The sequence below is a fragment of the Pleurodeles waltl genome, chromosome 2_2 (assembly GCF_031143425.1).
Source record: "Pleurodeles waltl isolate 20211129_DDA chromosome 2_2, aPleWal1.hap1.20221129, whole genome shotgun sequence".
NCBI classification, from domain to species: Eukaryota; Metazoa; Chordata; class Amphibia; order Caudata; family Salamandridae; genus Pleurodeles; species Pleurodeles waltl.
This window is the reverse complement of record NC_090439.1, coordinates 130,281,478-130,294,050: the sequence shown is the minus strand read 5'-3', so window position 1 is coordinate 130,294,050 and position 12,573 is coordinate 130,281,478. Positions and strand designations below refer to the sequence as shown.

Genomic DNA, 12,573 nt, shown 5'->3' with positions numbered 1-12,573 from the left:
TCTAGAATTGAGAAATGTGAAGCTCAATTCCTAATCTATTGTTGTCTACCACAACCATACGATGAAATGGATCACATTAGTGGGCTGCTACATGGGGTATGCAGAAAAATAGTATTGTACACAGGATGTGTAAATCAGATACATGTGGAACCTTTGTCTTTGCTTAATCATTTTTTATGGATGCATTCTATATGAGAAACAGTAATCTAGGGCATTAATTTGGAAACTAAGGGTCTGATCTAGAACTTGGTGGGTGGAATACTCCATCACAGACATGACGGATATTCTGTATGCCGTTTTACGATCCCCATAGGACATAATGGGATCATAATACGGAGGACGGGATATTTGCCAAATTTGTGATGCAGTATTCTCCTCCGCCAAGTTCTAGCTCAGGCCCTATGAGCCTGATATAGATTTAGGTGAATGGTCTTAGTCTCCCCTTAGTGGGCAAGTAAATTACTCCATCTCCATGGTGGAGAAGCCCTCCACCTAATTTGTAAATGACTGCCAAGCAGGCAGTCATTTATAAAAGCACTGGCAGGATCGCTGCCATGGTGGTTCCTGACAATTCATTTTACTAATTCCTGCAGGGCTGCATCAGAAGGGTGCAGCCCTGCAGCCCTGCAGCAAACAGTGTTCTTTTTTTCTTTTTTACTTTTCAAAAACAAAAACATGACACAGGATTTTTTGAAAAAAAGACAAATGGAATTTCTCCCCTCACCTTGGCAGGCTTCTTCAAAGGTGAGGGGAACTTAAGAATGGTTGAACTGTTCCTTACCGCCAGATGAAACAGTAAAAAATGACTGCATGTCTGTCCATCTAAATTGGGTGGGTGGCCATGTACATAATCACTACTAGAGAGGGGCAGGCAAGAAGTGGGCCACCGTACATCCACCCACAACAAACTTGATAATCACAACACCGTGGAGTGGCTCAAAAAAGAAAATACCTGGTGGCATTGTCCAAGGAGCCACAGCACCTTGTTGTGATTATTGGGTGTATATGTAGCCAATTCTCCGACAGCCCTTACTCCCCAAAACTGTTGGAGAAAGTTGGGCCATGACAGATATAGAATACTCTCCTCTGTGGGCAAACGTAAGGTCTGCCTGCAATTTAATTTGGTGGGTAGAACACTATATTGGGGAAAGAGAACTCTGGGAGACAGAGTAACACAAAAGTATGATGGACGGAGTGCTGAAAATTTTCAAACACTTACCCCCAGTCAAAGATCTGGGTTTAAACCATTGTTCTTTTGCTCACCATGCCACCCCAGTTTGACCCAGCCATATACAAATCAGTCTTGACCCTGTTACCCATGGGACCAGTCCAACCCGAACTGCCAGGCCAGATCCTCCCTGGACCAGAAGCAAGCATCCTAGCACCAGTTTCAGGGTATCGCACTTCATCAGCCTGGCTAGCTTATGTTGCAATGGAGTACCCTCTCTACCAATCTATAAAGCAGGCCCAAAGACTCCTGTTAGAGAACATAATAGGTGAAATTGATTTAATTAGGTACAAAGGAGCAGGACTGTGTAGAAACTATGTACCTGATTTAGAGTTTGGTGGAAGAGTTACTTAATCACAATCATAAAAGATACCCCATCTGCCTTAGTACAAATGCATTATGTCCTATAGCACTTGTGGATCGGAAGTCTATCTTATTTGTGATAAAACACCTTTATGCCAAACTCTAAAGCAAGCTCTAGGTATGAAATGAATGATCCATTTTATGGTTTTAAATTTTTAACTGATACTAAATTTTGACTTGTTTTTTAAGGTGAGTATTGATTGGTGCTTAGATCTATATACTACATTTCTATAACTGTATTTGTATGTTTATTGGTCTATTAACCATAAATAAACATTTAAAAATTATGATGAAGATGATGCTGGCCAATTTTACACCAAGCTGCATCATTCCAAGACAACTACAGGCCAAATACGAACTGATGAATATTTGAATCGAGTGTAACTAGCCTGGGTAGATGATGTGAGAACACTCAAAATGTCTCTCATTCACATATAATTTACACCTTCCAAACTGATGACACCTGTGAAAATAAGTGTAAAGCGAGTGCATTGGGGTTAAGGGTGGTACTGCCTTAACTTGGAATTGTATGCCTTTTTCAGGTATAGTGCTGTGGCCATTATTGACACACATTCAGTCTTAACTCCCCTTCATATTTGTTTGCTGAAACATATTAATTATGGATATTACTAGTATTCTATCTGGCTGGTGATATGCTAGAGTTTGTCTTCCCTGTTAGCTGCTTTAAAAACCTCAACCTTTCAAAAGTCTTGTTACCACAAAGTTTCTTATATAGTAGTGTCATATCTTTTTCACTAGGTGTCGTGTTTCAACTCTAAAAACCACAGAGAAAATAAATGGGATACACATGCAATAGGGATCAAGGTCAACACAAGCAGAGATAAGTCATAAAAACAAAGTCAGTATATTTGGAGTTACAAAAGACAAGTAAAGAGCACACATACAAACAAATAGCCATAAGAATGTCAAAATGATGAGTACACAATTCCTCCCTCAGTATGCCACTCATCTTAGTTTTCAGTTACGGATAAAGTACATGCTATGTCGATGCACCCATCCTCATGAGTGTCGACTCACCAAAATGGAAGGGTAGAGGAACGGATATCATTCATGCCTTAACCATAATGACATAGGCTTTTGACCACTTGCCCTAATTTAGCCCCTAAACAGACCCCTATTTCTTGCTGAGGGGCTGAGTAAAGGGAAAAGAATGAAAATTAGAGTGAAACAATTTTTAGAATTATGTTTACATTTGATTTTTCCACTGCCTTCTTGTCCCCTTACCACAGAAGCAGCAGTGCCAGTAGAACCAACTGGCAACCAAGATAGAGCAACTTCTACCCCTGATAATCCCTAATGAGTGTTAATTTTTCTCTTACTACAGTAAATGACTGCTTGAGGAGACAAGACCAATTATGTTGGTATATGCACGGCTATATATTGTGTATTAGAAGAGGTGTAATAACTTGATGGCTTAACGGCTCTGTGAGGATCTGTTTTTTCCTTTACCAATGCCGGTCCATAAATTATAGACAGTGTTGTGATATAAAGCTGATGACGTTGCATGGCAACGCATGCATTTCTAACACAACAATATATACCTTTTTCTTTTTACAGTTCAGCTTTTGGAAGATCCAATACCGAAGAGAAAAGGGAACAAAGTGAAATTTAGCACCCTGAGCCAGCAAGAAATAGCAACGTTGAAGGCAGGAAAAATGACATGGACTATGAATAAGGTAAGCATGTATTTTTATCACAGAAGGAGCACAGTGGGGCAGGGAACAGTGGTGATAATTCCTTGCACGTTTAAACATGAGCTTTATAGGTTCTTGAACTATATCTAACTGCGATGTTATGAAAACATCTATCATGTAGATCAATGCTATTTTAATAGTTCAAATATCTGTATTCAAAGGTTAAACAAAAAGTGCACCAACATGAATGAAACAAAGCAAAGTAAATGGAGTGGGGCGCTGTTCTCCTCAGCCTGCAACGTTTACGATACAAACCACACTATCTCTGACTTTTGAATAAAGCATAGGGACACAATAGTTGACGAAAAAAAGAGACAAATGAAAAAGAAGGTGCACGCACACAATTATATCTTGTGTCCTCTTTTTCTTTTTCTCATTGATTTGGACTGTGTAATGTTTTCATGCTTTGCCATTAGTCTGGACATCCTTCAAGCTATTTTTCTTTTTTCTTTTATGTGAATACACACACAGGTCATAGTGCCACTACGAGATTAAATCTGTCCTCTGCAAACATCTACAAGCAGTGATGCTTGTTGTCATGCTATCTTTCAGCATGCCATTACTAGGCACGCTTCTAGAACTGCAACTTCTTGCTTACAGTAATCTAGTCCATGCATGTCAGTAGCCACCTTGAGACAATATCAGTTCCACCCTTACGAGAAAAACTGAGTCGAGTCTGTTGAAAGAGCTTGAAGGAATGTTTTGTAAAAAAAAAAACAGTTGTGTGATTAACATTTGTCCCTTACTGAATATGCAAGAGGGATGACATTCCATTCATCAGCCACATTATATAGACAGTATTGGAAATTTGGGCACATTTTTGGCATCTCGGGTGAGCTGGTATTGCACAGGATGGATTGCAGGCGCTTGTACAGATAAATCTATAACACAGACAGTTCTATCAGATGTGCACTAGCATTGCCCTAAGTGTAAGTTCCCTAAAGTTTAACGGGTCTTGGCCTGTAAAGAGGGATCCGTAACAATAAAGCTATTAAGAAGCTCTCTCATTGTGCAACACAAATTTGGTGGTGCACAATCAGTACACCCTCTAAAGTGCCCTTTTCTGAAGTGGGCAAAGGATCCCATGAATGCCTCATGCATGCCCCCTCAGATGTATACAGTTGCACTGTATCTACCCTTTTGATGGGACTCCTCGCACTGCTTTAGCACTGAAAACTGATCCCATGGTGAATTTATTTTGTCATCTGTGACCACGGATATCTCATTTTGGCATGAGATCAGATAGACGGACATTTAATCAACTTTACCACCTCCCTCTGACTTCACATAAAAAAGAAAAATAATAATTTGCTAATGTTGCAGACGAATTTCATAGTGGAAATGACGACTGTGTTCAACATAAATATTTGGCATCCAAATACATCATCCGTTAGCGTTTGCATGCAACTCTGTGTTATAAAGGGTTGTGCTTTGATTTTCCGTGAAACAGCATTTGTGACAAAATGGAGGCCTGCAATGTAGCCTGACATACGTCTTATTTGTATTTTGGATTACTGGTTCATAGTTGTGCTTCAACAAATGTAAGTTGATTGTTCATCCTTCCAAAGTAAATGCCGTTAACATCAATTACACAAGGAACGTTAATCAAGCATTTTCAATCTTATCTTTTTAGGATGGATGTGATTTTTTTGTCTCAGTGAATTAAGCACCCAGACCAGATTTAGTCGCAGTAGAGATGGTAAGGAGTGGCATCTTTTCTTTACTTGTCATCTGGTTCCTTGTGGAAATGGGCAGTGTTTTCTGACTCACATAGGAACTGAAAACACACAGGTTTTAAAGTGGAAAACCTGTTAATTAACATCTATTTCAAAACACCAAAATTAGTGTTAGTATTTCCATGTCGTTTTCGATTGTTTAACTGGGAAAGATACCCTTGATTGCCACTTCAGGAGAAGAGGGTGAAATAGTACCAAGTTATGCAATTCGTTTAAAATAAACATTGTTGCAAACATATTTAGTCACTTGAATAAATCCTCAAACCACCCAAAATTATCGACAAACAAGGAAGACACGTGCAGCATTACAGATCCTAGGTCAAAAGAGTAACTACCTCTTTTGGCGAGATATATTTGAGAGCTAAAACACAACATAGACACAAAGATTCAGCAGTATTACTTTTGAGATTTCACATTTATCAAGAAAAAACATTTCATTTTGTGTTCTTTGATGTTCTACAACATGAGGTACCATTTAGAAGTCTAGTGTAAGAAACGAAAAGAGGTGCAGGGGTTAAGAGGAAGCTAGTGTACTTTGAACTTCATTGCCAGTTTATAGTTCTCCTCACAACTTAATATTTGGTGCCAGAATTATCAACACTGTGCTAGTGCTAAATTATGATAAGTGACATATTCAGATGTAAAGTGTTAATTTGTTATTTAGCTTTCAGCACAAAACTTTATTTGCGCTGGAAACTTGCCTAAAAGTTAACATAAAGTAAAACAGTGCTAACTAAACCTAGCCTGGACCTTGCTGATGACTTCTTTTGGATTGAGTCCTGGCCCTTTGGTATTGTCCCTGAGGTCCTGGGAGATTTATTGAGACCCAGAGGAATTTCTCTGGAAGATCTGAAAAGTTTGGAGGTAAAACATTTGTGTTCTTCCAATACATCAGCTTCTGCTGCACCTCACAGTAGTTGTTCAGTTTCAAGAGAACCTTGTCAAATACAGCTTCCAGGTTTGCCCTGCTGGAGGTTTTATTTTGAGTTCCAAAAAAGAGAATAAACCTTGAGGTAGAAAACGTGATCAGGTGAAGGCACAAAAGGTTATAACTGACAAGAAGACTACAGCTGATGTGAAATTAGAATTTTCCTGCTTTGAGTTATTTATGCAAAAATCAAAATCTTCAGCAGGGCCTTGTCCAACAGCTCTCTAACTTTGAGGGGAGTTCGCTGGATAGAGCCTGCAACTTTTCCCTGCTGTGGGACATTGACTTCCATTTCAGAGATTAGTTCAGAAGATGAAATATTGTACCGGGATGTCCCACTTGGTATATCTAACTTCATATTCAGCGCAGTTGACTTGAAGTCCATGTAAACCACAAACAGTGACTTTTGGCTGGTGCTTTAAGTTTTTCTTGGCACTTTTTGCCCTAAAACTTTCTATCTCCGTGTCCTCTCATTGGATCTTAGTCATTTTGGTGTCATTTTTTCCACTAAAATATTCAGTATTTTTTTTTATTGGTTGTGAGAAGTTTAATGTGCTATATATTTGGCATTCTTTTGGTACTTCTAAATAGTTTATGCACTTTTCCTTATGTTACGTCTGTCTGCTCTATGTCATAGCCACGAGAGGTAGAGCCCAGATTTATTTATTGAACTTCTGTGTTGGACCAGAACATGTTTTCCTACAGTTGCCTCAGCATTCTTTCTCTAGCTTGAAAGGCTGTTTGTGTAAAAAGAGTCACCAAAATTCTAGTAAAAGCTTTTTTATTAGTTATGATGTAAAAAAGGAAAGATTCACATATCATACTATTAAATGTTGCTCGCCATGTTAATGTCTTTTGTAAGAAACTGGGTTTTTAGTAGAGGGATGGAATCCCCACTCAAATAGTAAACACAATCCTTGTCAAGGTGAACCACAAAAGTCACTGAATAAATCTATGTCTAATCCTCAGGTAGCTTGGCACAAAAGCAGCTAGGCTTAAATTAGAGGCATTGTGTAAAGTATTTATGCAATACTTAAATAATAAAACAAGTCAAACACAACAAAAGAAAAATCGCAAATAAACTTATATATAGAGAGTAACTTTCAATAAATGAAATTATACCAGAATGGCAAAAATCAAATAGGTAGATCTGGAGGTAAGCAAAATCAACGTTTTTATTGAAATTGCATCTAAAACCATCACCCACGGTCATCTGGACATGCTAGACTGGGGGTAATTCACAGGATAAGGCCGACTATGATGAAGTGCGGGTAAGAGACAGGGACCATGTTAGTCCGACAGAAAAGTTCTCTTCAAAGCTCAGAGCAAAGAATTGCATTTATCCTGGAAGAGGCCACAAGGAGGAGGTTGAGCACTATGAATGGTCATCGCCGTAGCACGAAAAGCACGTCATGCATCGTGGAAGGTTGTCACTGTAGTGTGAAGGGCCATACAATCATCACACATGATCGTCATGATCTGTTGTTGCTGTAGCAAGAAGTGCGGGTCTCATATTGCCAGTTGTCGCTTTTGGTTGCTGTCAGCTAGAAGAGCTAGTCTTAACGTTTGGAAGTAATGGGAGGCAGAGTCCTAGCAAGAATGGGCCAGATTGTGGTACTGAGAAGCACAAACATCAAGATTTTCACCTCTTTTCTGAGGAGTACACTCTGATGCCAGCCAAGTCCAATAACTGGAGAGGCATATCTTTGGAATCAATGACTCACATATGCAGAGGCTACCAAGGTTCAGGCAGTTTCCGTTGCAGGTGCAGCAGGTCTGCTGGGAAGATGCAGAGTGGCCTCTGAAGCTCGTTGTGCACCTGTAGCTCCCACAGGAGGCCAGCCAAATGACCATTCGAGTCACTCTGGTTAGTCTGAGATGAAGGCAAGCAGGTCCGTTCTTTCTTTTTCAGACAGCAAGACAGTCCTTCAGGCAGCAGGACAGTACTTTAGCAGCAGGGCAGCCTTTTTTCTGTAACTTCCACAGGTCCAGGAGTATTCTCAAGAGTGGCTTTGGAAGTCAAATATTTATACCTGCTGCTAGCCTTTTTGTGGATAGTTCCTTGTCCCATCCCCTCATCTGGTTCTGGAAGGTTCTTCCCTTGTCTAGGCTCCCAAACGTCTGGGGTAACAAGAGACAAGCCAGCCCTTGTGTCAGAATAATTTGTATGTGCAGGAGCCAAAGTCCTTTGAAGTTTAAGTACAACTCCTCCCAGACATCCTGCCAGGAGGTCCACCCTGTCTACACCTACGCCCACTTTGTGTTATTGTCTGAAAGCAATACACAAATCCCAACATCAGAGACAATCACAGTCATATTAATCAGGACACTGGCAGAAGGCAGAAATTGTTGGGACAAGAAAATTCCAACTTCTAAAAGTGGCATTTTTAGAACTGTAACTTAAAACGTTTTTGATGTTACCATTCAAGAGGATTTTAAATTACAAATAATTTGAGTATAAACAGTATATTCCTACCTGCTCCTAATTTACAGTTAGTAGTTCTTAAATGTACTATGGTAACCGAGTGTCAGCCAGTGGGAGAGATAGGCCTTATAATAGTGAAAAATAACTTTAGATTTTCACTGTTAGGACATGTAACTCTTGTAACTCTTAAGTAAACCTGTCCTACTTTTTAAATTACCATGCACGGTGTTCTAAGGGTCTTTCAGGAAGGACGGAAGATTTAGGCCCATTAAAAGGTTAATTTGGCCAGAATGAAATAGCAGTTTAAAACTCCACTCCAGGCTGCAGTGACAGACCTCAGATATTTTAGAAGGCCACTTTAATGGGTGGCACAAAGAGTGTTCCAGACCCACTGCTAGCATTTAATTTACAGGTCCTGCATACATGTATACCATTTACTAGGGACATCCAAGTAAATTAAATGTGCCAATTAAGTTTAAGACAGTCTTAACATGCTTGAAGTAGAGAGCACAAGCAGCTTGGAATTGGTTAACAGTCTTTAGCACAACACAAATAAATGTGGGTAAAACAGGAGGGGGTGAAGGCAAAGAGTTTGAGGGAATACCACATCAAGGGTGTCAGGTCTAACATGTAGATTATGTGGAAGTGCATTACAAATAGGTAAAAACATGCTTTGCAGTTCCTAGGCCCCGATTTCAAATAGAAAGAAAAGGGTGAGGTATTTTCTGGACCTAATGAATACTTTTACCCGTCGAGACATTACGAGGCACAGTATATACTTCCTATTCTGAGTTTTCACTTGGAAATAAATGATGTATACCCAGCTCATAATAAGGGCATTTACATCAGAAAGACATTAACATACTTGGAATAATGCAGTGCTTGCTGTTAGGAAAGCTTATCCATTGTCTAATGCAAGATGTGTACTTGTTTACATTCCTAGAAGTTTTGCAATTTAATTCTGCAAATTTTATTGTGTACCTGGAGGAAGTACAGATCGCATGTCCAATAAATTATTTTTATGGTTAGAAAACTTCTACATATTTATATAAAAAAGAATAAATTAAGCACTGAACGCAATGGTTTCTGAAAAAAAAGACATAAGCGCATCCAGAATTATGTGATTACAAGGCAAAGATAGTTTGGAGAGTTGTTTGCTGATGGAATGATGATCATGCTTGTGTTTGCAATAAAGCTGTTGGGAGCTTCCCCAGCAGCATGATCTCCAGAGGATAGTTCATAGTGATACATGTCATTTCTATGCTGACCCTTGAGCTGCGGGTGAGAGAGTGCTACAGCTCATAAATTCTTCAGCAGGGGAATAAACATAGTATAAACAGAAGCACAAAAAGCATGAAAACCTACTCAAGTCTGATTGAGGTTATTGTAGGATAACTCTCTGTCTCTCTCTCTCTCTCTCTGTCTATGTAGTGTGCAAAGCTAGGCACACTGTGCAAGGAGTCCAGGCAGCCACACATTGGGGTTTACAGGGGTAAAATCTAAACCACCTAACTCTTTACTTTTTATGGTATCTTGGTCAAGCAGTTAGGACAATCTGGGAGAAGTGCAAAGAATTTGTTGTACTCACAGCATCAGTCTTGCCAATCACACGATGAAAGGCATAACTTGAAACCAATTTATAAAAGATACTTTTGATTTTTATATACATTTTAAGAGCAAGATCATTAGAATTTGTTAAGTACTTTTCGAAATATGAATTTTTGAAGTTTAATAAAAATAGTCTTTCTGTGCCTAATTATGCACCATAGGAATCAATGGAGGATAACCTTTAAAAATACTCATAAAAACAAACCTTAGGAGTACCAAGTTCTTCTTTTGCAGGTTGGTCGAGGTTGTCTGTGGGCACACTCTCCCTGCTGGTGGAGTTCAGGTGGCTCCCGGTTCCAGCGGGACCAGTGGGAAAAGGTCTCTAGAGCTGGTGCAGGGCCACCTTGAGGGACCACTTGAAAAAGCACTGCACACTTAAGTTTAAAGGTGAATCCTGGGGGTCCCCTGGGAGTTTCAAAGTCGCAAGGGGTGGGGGCCCTTTAGGGTACAGTTTGATCTTCATTGCAGGCCAGAGGGCAGCTGGGTGCTGAGTGAATCGGTGAGCCAGGATCTGTGCACAAGGATGCCCTTAAAAATAGGAGGAGGACCAGGATCGATTGCAGGCCAACGGGGACACTCTGGTGGGAGGTCTAGGTTTCCTCTGAAGTCCCTTGAGCAGGGCTTCCTCTGGGTCTTCCCTCAGTTCCAGGTGGACTGTTTTCCAGATTGTCTGAAGCTAGGTGACTAATACAAAGGGTATTGGGGTGGTTTAGCTGCTAAAGGGAGCAAAGCCATCAAACTTGGCACAATGGCAGGGTATGTCTTCACAGTTGTTGATGTGATGTTTGGTCCAGCTTCAGTGTCCGGTTCCGGAGTTAGCTTCCAGTCAGTGAAGGGGACATCACTGGCTTCTTGGTTGATTTTGGTTTTAGCGTGGTACCACCACTCTGAAGGGAGTTCTTTGGAAATTTATGAATCCTGGAGGTCCTCTGGGGTTCTTTAGAGTTTTTCTAATTGTTCAGCATCTCCTCAGCAGCGATTGTTGGGTCCTGGGTGCAGCAGGCAGGGTTTGGTGCCTTTTCTTTGATGCCATAGGAACCCAGTTCTCGTGCTTGGGATCTTCTTGGTGCTGGTCCTCTTCTATCCATTGAATATGAGTTTTTCGTCTCAGGATGATCAGTAAATACTCTATTAAGTGGGTGTAATAGGTGGAACCTGGTAGTGACAAATGTGTCATCTACTTTAAGGTGGCTACACCCACTGAGTGACCACTTTCTGTGGGCAGGGGTCACTTCCCTACACCTGATTGATTATTTTCCTTTCATTGAAGATGGAGGAAAATGAAATGGAGAGTCCACCTCACATGCAACAGCTTAGCAGTGGTGTATTCTAGGTAGTGCCACTTCTCCTGCCTAGGTTTGAATTTTCTACCGTTGCTCTCATCAAAAGTAGGGGTTTGCAACAGGGTGGTCATCTGCTGCTAGCAGCAGGCCTGGAAGTGGAGTTTCAAAAACTTTAAGTCCTTTGAAGCTTGCCAACAGGACTGTGCACATTCCTGAGGGAGGGGGCGTTAGCACCTCCACCCAGGAAGGGCTTTGTGTGGTATCTCAGAGAGCAGGAGCTCTCACCCCTGGGGTTCAGACTTGAGTCTGGCAGTGGCAGGCTGGTTGGGACCGGCCACTAACCATGCCAGGGTAGTTAGCTTTTGCAGGGCGCACCTCTAAGGTGATCCATGGGTACATTTTATAATAAATCCAAAACTGATACCAGTTTGAATTTTTAATTCTGAGTTGTTTAGTACCAAACAACCCATTGTTCAGAGTGGCCATCATGTAGCTGTGAAACTTGTGTTGACCTGTGTCCAGCACATCTTTTAAAATGACTGCTCTGTTCTCTTACTATGTCCCATGTTTGGCATGGAAACAGTGTGGGCAGATTGTTCATGCAGTTATGCCCTTACATACAGTATGGTGCACCCTGCCTTTGGGGCTGGAAGGCCTGCCAGATGGGTGTCTTACCCATATTGCATGCATTGAATAGCGGACAGAGCACACAAGCAGTGTACTATGTTGAGTTTGTGCATATGGTTTTAGTCTACAATGGTAGAGCTGGATGCATCTGGATGTATAGCCCTGGGCAGTGGCACAATCAGTGCTGCTGCCCTCAGGGACCTACCCTTGTTACCCAAGCCCTGGGTATCTAGGTTCCCTTTACTAAGGACTTCTTATGGCAGCTAAAGGTATTGCAAATTTTGCTAATGCATCACAACAGTTTAGGAAGAGAGTTGTGGGCCAGGGATGCTGGTTAGCAGGGGCCATGGGCACTAACAACTTTTAGGCTACATCACATACCAGGCAAAAAGTGGGGGTTAAGCACGTCAAAAAGAGTCCTCTCCTTATAGCTATCAAGCTGATCTCTAATCTGAGAGTATCTACCAAGCAGCTTGACCCGGCTAGTCAAAATTAGGGGTCATACAGGACAATATTCCCCAGGCCCCATACTTTTTCAGGACCCTACATTGGAGCTGCAACATTTATGTCTATATTGTAAACCAACCCTCCCCTATGTATTAATGAAGGGTAAAATACCACCAGATGGTGCTCAATGATGGGTTGCATGTTTTGTTTGCC

The 12,573-nt window shown here is 40.9% G+C and overlaps 1 protein-coding gene across 5 annotated transcripts in view; it reads left to right on the top strand.

Annotated features, from left to right (window-relative positions):
• The window catches only part of CDH12 (cadherin 12), a 2,251,017-nt gene that overhangs the window by 560,877 nt on the left and 1,677,567 nt on the right, over positions 1-12,573 (top strand). For 3 of the 5 annotated variants that reach the window (XM_069219514.1, XM_069219517.1, XM_069219515.1), the window contains one exon: positions 3,170-3,288. The gene's annotated coding sequence lies outside the window, so the exon portion shown is untranslated. Of the gene's footprint in view, positions 1-3,169; positions 3,289-4,939; positions 5,006-12,573 lie in introns of all 5 variants that reach the window. The other 2 variants (XM_069219518.1, XM_069219516.1) reach the window with 1 other exon arrangement.